Below are 12,797 nucleotides of genomic sequence, written 5' to 3' on the forward strand. Positions count from 1 at the left end.
ACATTGTATATGTTACCATGGAATACTCTGAGAATGCTGGTTGATCTTAGTAAAGCCTTTGACAATGTAAGTCACGAAATATTGTTATACAAGCTTTTATCATTTGGTATGTGTCAACATTCTTTTTAATGGTGGTTTCAGTCTTATCTTAGCGGAAGATTGCGATGTGTTAGATGGAAAGGTGTTTTGCCTGATGAAAAAGATGTTACAATAGGAGCGCCTCAGGGATCAATATTGGGTCCAATACTCTTCATTGTCTTTGTTAATGATTATCCTAAAATGTCTAAAGCACTAAAATGTTTTTATATATGCAGATGATACATCACAGGATGTTTCACATATCTATTGTTGCTATCAAACAAAGGTTGCATGAAGATCTTTTAAAGGGACTGGTTCACGTTTTTCAGAAGAAATATTTTTCATTTTTGATGTTGAAAATTAAAAATATAGCTCATTTAATGTTGACAACCAAAATTTGGACCCTCTGAATGCAAGGATAAGAAAAATATTTTAGCTTTGATTCTGTGTTATGTAAACAAAGACTCGAGTCTTTTTATGTAAGCAAACAAACCTGTGAAACGTTAATTTTGTAATTCAAAGCATCTTCGTTTTGTACAATCACAAATTTTAACTTTTAAATGACACATTTTACCTCAAGTATACTTGAAATGTGATACTTATAAAAAATAAACTTGGATCAATATTCATTTATTTTGAAAACTTCGTAAACAATAGCACACCTCAATTTTTGTTTTCAAAACAAATAATAAACTCTCTATAATGAGCCTCTGTCATGATGAATAACCTTAATTTTTTGTGTGAAACCTTCTAAACATATTAGACTGTAGATTTTGATCATTTAAAGTGAAAAACAAAATTTGGAGGAAAATCGTGAATCAGACCCTTTAAGCTCTATGAAATAGATGCAAAGTAATAAACTTACGACGAACCTAAAGAAAACACAGTGTATGTTGATTGGTACTGCACAGGAACTATCAAAGTGTAGAAAAATGTGTATCAAAGTAGGAGAAAATGTTTTAGATACTGTTTAGAAAGTATCAAAATCCCTGGGGTACAAATAGATGAATGTCTTGCTTGGTCTGTACACATTAATTCTTTAGGCAAGAAACTTTTACAGAAAACGGGTATTTTACGTCGCCTGCTGAATTATTGAAAATTGATGACGCTGTTATCTTTCCTCAGTTTAATTTTTGTTGCACTATTTGGTGCTCTGCTAAAACGAGGTTTTTGTTGATGTCTGTTCACGATTATTATCATCATATAGTATGCCTTTTTCTAGCTTTCAAGGTTCTGAAAAATATGACACCAGAATAGATGAATGTGTTTAGGTTTATCAACCAAGTTATTTGATGAGCAACAAGAAGTTCGAACTGAATATTATAAACGGTCTTTCAAGATATTATTTACAATTTTATGGAGCCAGTTGTCTGAGTCTGTCCGAAACTGTGGTTCTGTTGCATCTTTTAAATAAAAATATTTGCAGCATTAGCATTAAGACAACACACACGCACGCACGCACACACATCTATCTATTTTCTATTCCCTCATTTATCTGCCTGTGAATATGTCTTATGCAGGACCACTATGTAAACTAGTCATTTGATACTAATTGCCCTATTCTGTTTTAAATAAAAGAATTTATCATTATTATACATGCAGAATGGACGACAAAATGCATGTACAAAATGTACTGTGAACAGTTGCTTAATTTTGCCATGGTCTTATTTACAACAAAAGTTCAGAAGTGCTCGATCAAGGATATTGCAAAAGAAAACGGGATTACAAGAAGCTGACAGCTTTTGCTATATATATATATATATATATATATATATATATATATATATCCAAAATTGAAATAGAGTCTCAGTAATCGGATTATTAAAAAAATATGAAAAGAAAACACAGAAATCCTCCGTAAAGCTTTACATATATATATAAAAGCACTAAGTTCCAACAACACCCGATACCTAAAAGTGTCGGATCCACAACATGGATACAAGGTCAAATAAATTTTTTTATACAAAGCACTAAAATGACTAACGACACGAACAACCAGAGTGTCAAATTTTCGGAACGACCCGTTCCTTCTTCAGGACAAACGAAAAGAATTACATAATGTGGCCAATATCAACAGAGAATAATAAAAAAACTACATATAAATACATCTAGCACTACAACTACACTAATCTACAAACGTATTTACAACACAGACTACATGTTTTTTGGTTTTTAGGCTTGCCAATCAATGTTAAAAGCGGAGCGAACTAGGACGTCTTATTCGTCCAAAGAGCTGATCCAAAATGTACGAAGTGGTAAAAATAGACTTAATTAATCTCAAGTGGAACGAGTTAACCATATTACGTTGACAAATAGCAATCTATCACCAGAGGGCGTTACGCTACGCTCCACAACACCTCTGTTATCGTCTGATTTACAAGAATTTTGTAAAACAGAGCGTCTTTGAAAATAAAATAAATCTGCATCATTTTCATAAATAAAACATAGATTTATGAGTTAAAAACACATTGGTAGGTATCGAAACGCTGTATTACGTTAGTGCAACCTCCATATTTATGGAACCATTTTGTCTTGTCAAATTTCGCTTTCACTTCGTAACTATGGACTCTACATTTGAAATACTAGCGAGATTATAATGATGAAAATTTGACATTACACAAAGAACAGAAACGTGTCTTTCTGTTTGAGTCAAAGACTCCATTTTCTCCGTGCGAGATCATGTGGTTAGCCGAACTATTTATCAGACGATAACAGAGGTGAAAGTGAAGCTTGCGTAGCGCGCCCTCTGGTGAGAAATTGGACAAATAGTACAGCCAACTCGTACCCAGAGAGATTCTATTTTAACTATGCATTAAGAATAAATAATTTATAAAAGATAATAATAAGAAAAAATGTCAACAAATAAAAAAAACCCAAAAAACTAATAATAAAAATAAACTAAGTAAATGAATGAACACTATAGAGATGAAATAAGAAATGAACAAAAATTTGAGAGAAAAATAATGTAAATAACAAGTTTGAATAAGTAAACAGAATGGACCAACTCCAAAAAAAAAAACCAACAAAAAAACCAAAGAATAAGCAGCCTAGGAAATTGAATCAACATCAGACACTCCCGTACTGATCATGTCTAGAGTAGACGTGGAGAAAACAGAATCACGGAAACTGATAAATGGGTTTTACATGTAAGCAATCGGTTATGAAGGTCAAAGTAATTTAAAAAAGGGGGGCTGATTGTAAACAGAATTGAAAAGAAAAAAATTGTTCAAAAATTGTCGTAGCACCACTGTTGTGGACATGATCAGACGAGTAGGTCTAGATGAAGCTTAACATCTAGTAAGGGTTTAGCCTGTATTCATCCTGGTGAAGTCAGTAGGTTTGTTGATACCACGTGTTTCGAATGACTTCAACCTGTTCATTCAGAATTTTTCCTTCTGCTTTCTTTCGGTATCTGACCAACTTGGGTCATGATCAATGTCATGTCCTCCCATCGGTGGTTTTTGCCATTGAAATGTGTCGCTACTGGCAACTCTTTTTTGGTTCTAGAATTATTATCTTTGTCGTATTACAAACAATTTCACATGAGTGTTTTTCATGAAACAAGCGATAATTTTACAGTCGATTATATGTCACTATCGTTTTTGATAAAAACATGAAGGAAATTGAAAATCCGAATTACATCAGGGCTCGAAATTAGCGAGAAATACTCGCAAAATGCGAGTACATTTGAAAAATAGCGAGTAAAAATAATGGACACTCGAAAATCTTAGCGAGTGGTGATTTACAAACTATGATCGTATCGTATCCGTTTTATACGGTGATGCGCTATTCGCTTCTCTCAAACTTGCACTCTGAATCATACAAACGCTTACATGAACGACCGATTTCAATAACCGTTTTTATCCGAATTTTTCTTTTAATTTTTTTTATAAGAAACTCGGAGTCAAACAAATGCTTTAGAGATCGGACATCGCATATCGACATGTGCCACGAGTCCTGTTCACCTATAGGGGTGATTAAATTGAATAATTCCAAGTATGATGTTTTTGTTATTCACTTATCTACAAAAAATATCGGAATCTATGTTTTACCAAGTCTTCCGGTAGTTATTTTTATCAGAATCATGAGAATGTCATATCTAAATTTATTGTCATATTGAGGTCGGGTTGTAGTGACGTGCATTTCTCACCGCGTCGACGATTATCAAAAAAGTCATAGGACTCGTGATCGTGCTGCTCATATAACCATGAGTCCTGTATTCGCTTTAAAAAATCACTAGTGACAACCCTGATGTGGCATGAAATTGGAAGACTGGATCTAGACAAGCGGTAAACAAGTCATGGATTAGACTGTTAGAGGTGCGATAATCAAGAGACCTAGACATTGCACCATATGACTTACGTAACTTAGTGTCTTGTCCAAACGCTGCCTGTTGACCCACTAGGCTCAGTAATGATGGGGAAAATCATTGATTGAAAAAAATATATATATAAAAAGAGCACTGCTTCATTATTTTCATTTTAGCTTGTAGGTTTTCATTTTAGCCTGTGGATTTTTTACCCACAGGCTAAAATTAGCCTGTGGTAGAAAAAGTTAATTTCGACCCCTGTACATGTATAATGATCACATCAATGTAAGGTGAAGATAACGAACAGTGATCAATCTCCTAACTCCTATAAGCAATACAAAATAGATAGTTGGGCAAACACGGACCCCTGGACACACCAGAGGTGGGTTCAAAAAGGTTATTATACTTCTTTATATAATATCTGTACCACAAAAAAGGTAACACAAACCTTGATTTATGATTTGTCGCGCATACATGTAATCTTAGTATCAAATGTGTGTGATGCAGAAAAATTTCCGGAAATATAAGATTTTATAATTTCACTATGTGCACAGGGAAAGCGATTGGTGAAAGGCTCTTTTTATTATTAATCGAAGTATTTCGTGTAACACACGCAAATATCATCCATCGCCTTGTATGTGCACATATCAAAATATTGACAAATGATTAAAGAATAGCGATCCGGGTAAAATCGGGAGTGTATTATTCTAATATGGTATGTTTTGGCGCCATTTCGTTTGTATATTTAAAGAGAGGGTGTTGCCCCCAAATGACTTCGATAGGTTAAAGTGTGTCATCTTTTACTTTATATTTCTTGATTTTACTAGGCCAAATTTATGTGCTAAGTGTACCTTCTCCTTTGGGAATTACATCTGAGCTTATTTTCAACAACTTTACAGAAATAGCATCTAACCCAATAGCCATCGAATTTGACTTAGCTTTTACTTCATGTTTGACAAAATCAACAGAAATATCATTCTGGAGTGCTAATAGACTCCCTGACGGTTCAATATCATACAATGAACTTCAAATTTCTCTGCAAAATTGTGTCCGATGCCGCAAAAGAAGTCATTAAAAGTAGTGGCCGTGTCTTTTCCATCTGTAACCGATTCAGCGTTCATTTCTAAATATGTTGGGGAAGCGGATGCCGATTTTGTTGGTAAAGATTTTTTTTAATGGTATCAGGACAACTCGCCCTCAAGACAACTCGCCCCCTCTTTGGGACAACTCGCCCCCTCTCAGAGGACAACTCGCTCCCTTTGTTGAGACAACTCGTCCACACATACCATACATGTTTACAATTATCATTTTCGGTCTAAATAAAAGAAAAATGTATTAGCGAAAATAAATAAATTTATTGTATAGATAATATATACATAATGAATTAAGACATGTACACATAAACACCGAACTTCGTGTCTTTTTATGTAATACGAAAAATTTAATTTTTATAAGCGCTTGGGTTCAGTAAATTTATCATCACTTTGATGTACAAAATGTATATGATTATAGAAGAAACAATTAAGGGTTTGGTAGGGAGTGTATTAACTTGGGTCTTCAGCTGACGCAGTATAATTATCAATAATCTGCTTCCGTTGCTTTGAATCTATTTGATTGATTTTCCACAAGCTGTTATATTGACTTCAATTCATTTCAATTTATTCTCATATTGCACAAAACAACATAGAGAATATTTACATATACACAATGTTAAACAAATAATTCAGTTGATACAATGCATCAAAGAGTGTACATTTTCTAATTTTTAACCTGGAAGGGTAACCATCTTGTTAATCATATTTATGAATCTGGAAGATTTGTCATAATAGATAACTTTTTACATGAAAACAAGTTAAAGAATTTTATGACATTTGATCTGTTTGTATATTCAGAAGGTAAATAAAATTTTCTACGATCACTAAGAGCTGAACAAGTCATGATATAATGAAACTCATCCCCAACCTCATTTTCACATAAAATACAAATTCTCTGGTTTCTGGGCACACCATTCCATCTGCCTATCTCAATAGATAGTATGTGATTACTTGTTCTAAATCTTGCTAATGTAAGAATGCTATTTCTTGGTAAATTGGCTTCTAGATTACTTTTGGACGTAAAAATACTATTTGTAAATAAGTTATAAAGTACACCTTTTCCTGATGTATTACATTCAGAAACCCATTTCTGTTGAAATTGATCATTCAGAGTTTGTTTAATAACACTAATCAGCCATTTTTCATTTTCTACAGATTGTAAAATCCAGATATAATTTAAACCACATTTATGTAAACTTTTCTGTATATATCTAACCCATTTAAAATCAACATCAACATTGTCTTTTGTTGGGTTATATAAAAATTTGTACAAGATACTAGACAACTTTGTGTATTTACAGTTCAACAATTTTAATCATTATAATTTTGACACGTATACATATTGGATATCTAGTAAGTTCACCATAAATCATATAATTCGATGTAGTTGTCTTTAGATTCAATATAAGTTTACAAAAGTTTAGATGCAGTCTCTCAATGATATCTAAATTTTCAAAACCCCATAATTCACACCCATAAAGAAGTATTGGAACAACCATTTTATCAAACATATCAAGTTGACAATCGATAGATGAATTCAATTCTTTTTTTTAAATGATGACATACATAACTCTGGTTGCTCTTTACTCAACATATTTTCTGGTGTTGTAAAAAGAACCAGTTCTTGAAAATTTAACTCCTAAGTATTTGAATTCTTTGACAATTCAATTTCGTTATTGTACAGAAATATATTTGTTGACTGTCTATCTTTGCCGAAAATACTAATTTTGGTCTTATCTACATTCGCTTGCAACAAAAGTTACGGCAATCCTTATCATTAGAGAACTTTTCACTTTGAAAACCGCCACTTAAAAATAATCAGTTAAGCAAAGCCGTTACAAAATTCTTGAATAGGACTTTTCTGACTTTTAAATTCACGTTCATTTATTTCGCTCACACCATCAATCAGTGGTATATGAGATACAATAAGTAATTAATAAAAGATAATGATAAGTCGTCTTAATGAATCGTGAATAGAAAAAATATAAATGATAAAAAAGAAAATGCAAGAGATGTACATACAATAGGTACAAACAAAGAAAAAGAAAAAGAGACATAAGTTATGAAGGAGAAACTGCGTCAATTGTAGTTATTAAGAAACAGATTTGTCAACGATTTAAAACTTGTGGTTGACATAATCTCACTAAACTTAAGTATATTCGGTTTCTTACAAAATCTGGGATATAAAAAGCTTTTACTTGATACTAGCTAATGATTAGCATTATGAGGACTGGAACCCGTCTGCTATTTTACCTTAGTTACGTAATGTACAGTCTTTCGTTAAGTGGAATATTTAACCATCTATCAGTCTCAACAGGAAGTTGGTGTTTTGTAGTTCTAAATTTTACCTGTATTTTCCTAGATTTATTTGGTAAAATGCTCAGATATTTTTCACATCCAAAATTAGACTGAATTATTTTCATTAATTTGACCTTTTGATCAGCTGTTTATATCACTATGCCATTTTTGGATGATTTGATCATTTGATCTTTGTTTCAGAGCTGCAACAGCCAACTTCCTATCAATGAAAATTTGCTCATACCATATATTCGAAAATCTGCAAAATGTTAAATTTGGGAATATTGTGAATATGAATATTTATGAAATATACAAAAAAAAATTGTTTTCCGAACTAGTAAGTAATCTTATCTAGGAAGTACAATGGGACGCGTCCAGTCTCACCATATAGCATGTAAGAAAGGGTACTGTTCTTTGAACGGAAATTCCTTTTTTAAGTGTATCCGTTCACAATCTAATTAAAATTAGCCCCTATGTTTTATTATATATTATGCCGTAGGGTCTGACAATCCTATTCGAGGTCACGTTAGAATGAACTTTGTCACGTGGTTATGAAAAAAGAAAATGTATAATCAAAATAATTCCCGGAAAAAATTAATGAGAACAAACTGAATGAACCAATCAGCAATCCCTTTCCATTTCACTTTCGGATCAACAGTCAACATGGCGGATATACCGGAAAATCAGATGCGAGAAATGTTAGCTGTATTTGGCGTGGAAAAATTAAAAGATGAACAGCAAAAAAAAAATTATGTGTCTGCTGAATAAAAAAGACTGTTACCATCTTGACTACGGGCTTTGGCAAGTTTCTCTCATATCAAATGCTGCTTCTTCTTCTGAAGAAGAAGAAACAAGAGGCCCATGGGCCACATTGCTCACCTGAGTCACCTTGGTCCATATCAGAAGACTTTCTATATATATTTGCATGTAAAACCGTAGTCCTTATTATGGCCCCAACCTACCCCTGGAGGCCATAGTTTTTGCAAACTTGAATCTACACTATGTCAGAAAGCTTTCATGTAAATGTGAACTTCTTTGGCCTAATGGTTCACGAGAAGAAGATATTTGAAGATTTTTCCTATATATTTGTATGTAAAACTTTGATCCCCCCTTGTGGCCCCATCCTACCCCCAGGGGCCATGATTTGAACAAACTTGAATCTGCACTATATCAGAAAGCTTTCATGTAAATATCAGCTTTTCTGGCTCAGTGGTTCTTGAGAAGAAGATTTTAAAAAAAAAAATTCCTATATATTTGTATGTAAAACTTTGATCCCCTATTGTGGCCTCATCCTACAACAGGGGGCCATGATTTGAACAAACTTAACTCTGATCTATGTTAGGAAGCTGTTCATGTGAATATCAGCTTTTCTGGCTCAGTGGTTCTTGAGAAGAAGATTCTTAAAGAATGTCCCTATATTTGTATGTAAAACTTTGACCCCCTTGTAGCCCCATCCAACCCCCAGGGCCCATGATTTGAACAAACTTGAATCTGCACTATGTCAGAAAGCTTTCATGTAAATATCAGCTTTTCTGGCACAGTGGTTCTTGAGAAGAAGATTTTTAAAGATTTTTCCTATATAGTTGTATGTAAAACTTTGATCCCCTATTATGGCCCCATCCGACCCCCGGGGGCCAGGATTTTAACAATTTAGAATTTGTACTATATCAGGAAGCTTTCATATAAATCTCAGCTTTTCTGACACAGTGGTTCTTGAGAAGAAGATTTTAAAGATTTTTCCTATATATTTGTATGTAAAACTTTGATCCCCTATTGTGGCCCCATCCGACCCCCTGGGGCCAGGATTTTAACAATTTAGAATCTGTACTATATCAGGAAGCTTTCATATAAATCTCAGCTTTTCTGGCACAGTGGTTCTTGAGAAGAAGATTTTTAAAGATTTTTCCTATATATTTGTATATAAAACTTTGATCCCCTATTGTGGCTCCATCCGACCCCCGGGGGCCAGGATTTTAACAATTTCGAATTTGCACTATATCAGGAAGCTTTCATATAAATCTCAGCTTTTCTGGCTCAGTGGTTCTTGAGAAGAAGATTTTTTTTAAATTTTTCCTATATATTTGTATGTAAAACTTTGATCCCCTATTATGGCCCCATCTGACCCCCGTGGGCCATGATATTAACAATTTAGAATCTCCACTATATCAGGAAGCTTTCATATAACCTCATCGTTTCTGGCTCAGTGGTTCTTGAGAAGAAGATTTTTAAAGATTTTTCCTATATATTTGTATGTAAAACTTTGATCCCCGGGGGCCATGATTTTAACAATTTAGAATCTGCACTACCTAATAAAGCTTATCTATAAATTTCATTTTTTCTAGCCCAGTGGTTCTTGAGAAGAAGATTTTTTAATGACCCTTCCCTATTTTTACCTTTTCTTGATTATCTCCCCTTGGAAAGTGGCCTGGCCCTTTATTTTAACAATTTAGAATTCCCTTTATCTAAGGATGCTTTGTGCCAACTTTGGTTGAAATTGACCCAGTGGTTTTTGAGAAGAAGTTAAAAATGTTAAAAGTTTACAGACGGACAGACGGACGGACGCCGGAATACGGGTGATCAGAAAAGCTCACTTGAGCTTTTAGCTCAGGTGAGCTAAAAAAACAACGGTGTCGGTAAGAAAATTCTGATATGCTGTCCATTAGTTTCTTTGATGGAAGAGCAAGTGACGAAACTGAGGAAGATTCCTGGCTATTCCGTGGATTTCAGGGTTATTGATATTTAACTATCGTTACTTTTAAAGTTTTTATGTACATGGAAGTCCATCAGCTGTTTATAGGCCAATCCGAAAACATGAGTTATCTTTCCTTGATCCGGAACGTAGTGCGCTGGCGTAACAGTAATTTAAGACTCCCGGGTAGTATATTCGAAAAGCGTCATTATCAACAGTTCAGAAGGCCGCAAAGATATTGCTGTATAATTTTACAGCAATCACGCCAACAAATATGTTAACGTTAATAAAAAATCACAATGTATAAGTTTTCTTCATGCACTTGGAAATAACCAACTTTGCATGTAAAATAATAGAAAATTAATGTTGTAAATAGAGGAGGGCACCCCTCCCCCGATATAATGTTCTATCGTTAAAATGATGTAATTTCCTACGGAGGGCCTGTCCCGAGACAGTTAGATTGTTCTAAATATCCCTCCTTTCCAGGATTTCACGTGTTTTGAAATTAGTATATACATGTATCATATATTGCATAAATTTCCTCAGGATCTTTACTCTGAACCTTAACTTAGAACTCCGTGTTTTAAAACAGTCATATTTACGATAAAATATCAGAGGTTGCTTGTTCAATATCAATGTAGTACATTCAGCGATAAAAGTACTGACACGATGTACGTCTAGGTATGTCGGACTGACACTTCTGGATTCTGGAAATGTCCACCTCCTTTGATATATTGGCGAGTAAAGCCTGAACTTGTAAATAAGAAGCAAATGATATATTTCCAGCTGGATACTCACAAATACAGTTTCAAATGCAAGAATAATCATAAAGAAAATCGCCACAAACCATTTTTAAACTGACATTTACACATGCAATGTTTTGAAAATAAAATAACTGTAATTGAACCCCCTGAATAGTAATAGATTAAATAAGTCAGCAAGAGTATGCACCTGTAAATACAGCCATCTTGGGTAAAATATTTCGAGCTTTACTCAAATTATTTTGTAAATTTGTTGCGCAAAGGGGTTGGGGGTGGGGTTCGGGTCCTCTAAATCTATCAATGCAATTTCTGTTATGACACAATACGTGACTACATAATCAAACATCTCAAGGGGCTAAAACGAATAAAAGAGGAAAAGAGGGAAGATACAGATATGTCAAAAGCATTCTATTGGGGGTTCAAACTTACCTATTCCCCAAAGAGTATATCTGAGTGGCATGTAACACCCCCACCCACCACCCCCAGATAACATCGGAAAAATAATTTATAACAATCGAACAATATTTAAGAAATGAAATTTTGTGATTTAATTACCTATTTTACTGCATTTTGAATATATCAGTTGAGATAAACAATCCCAGTTGCATATGTACAAATGATTTGCACACAGCGTGGACACGTCCAGTTACTTTGGAGAGAGTTACCCAAACATTGCAATCTGGTTTATTTTTTAAAGAGTCAGTTGGTAGTGATGGAATAATTTTAGCCCTGATAAAACAATGAGAGCGTTGATTTCATCTTTTGAGAATCAGTAGTCTTGTTCTGATTTCGTACAAAATAATTATGCCAGTCGTTATTGGAGACATTTGTAAACAAGTGAATGTCTGATTTCCAATTCGATTTTTAAAATTCTTTCTCCACCCCCCTCCAAATCACACCCCTGACTCGATCAAGAAATTCTTTTTTGCTTCCATTAATATTTTCTTAGCCTCTCGTAGAAATGGTTTCAACTGTTTTCGATTTTGAATAGCATCCATACTCAACATAACACTTAACATATTGCGCAGTCTGATTGTGTTACTACCCGGAAGTTGTCATATTCACACTAAAGGTTAGAATACAAAGAGAGATAACTCACGTTTTCGGACAGGCCTATAAATGCATCCATATATATCCGAAAATGATAACAATTCATTTGATGCTGTAACTTCACAAGATATCAATTAACGTTGTGAAAAATGACCAGAATTTAAATGTTTTGAGTCATGAGATATCGTTTTAAACCACTGCCACAGCAGAGACATGTTCAATACTATATAGTAGGCCTAGTGCATAAGTGAACAGGTCCGGCATAATCTCTTGATTTACCTATATTAGTTTAAATTAACTATATAGGTTTTATTAAGCTATTTAAATACCTTGATGAAAGGTGAAGATAACGAACAGTAATCAATCTCAATTCCTATAAACAATACAAAATAGATAGTTGGGCAAACACGGACCCCTGGACACACCAGAGGTGGGATCAGGTGTCTAGGAGAAGTAAGCATTCCCTGACGATCGGTCACACCCGCTGTGAGCCCTGTATCCTGATCAGGTAAACGGAG

This window comes from Ostrea edulis, chromosome 2 (assembly GCF_947568905.1).
Source record: "Ostrea edulis chromosome 2, xbOstEdul1.1, whole genome shotgun sequence".
Taxonomy (NCBI): Eukaryota; Metazoa; Mollusca; class Bivalvia; order Ostreida; family Ostreidae; genus Ostrea; species Ostrea edulis.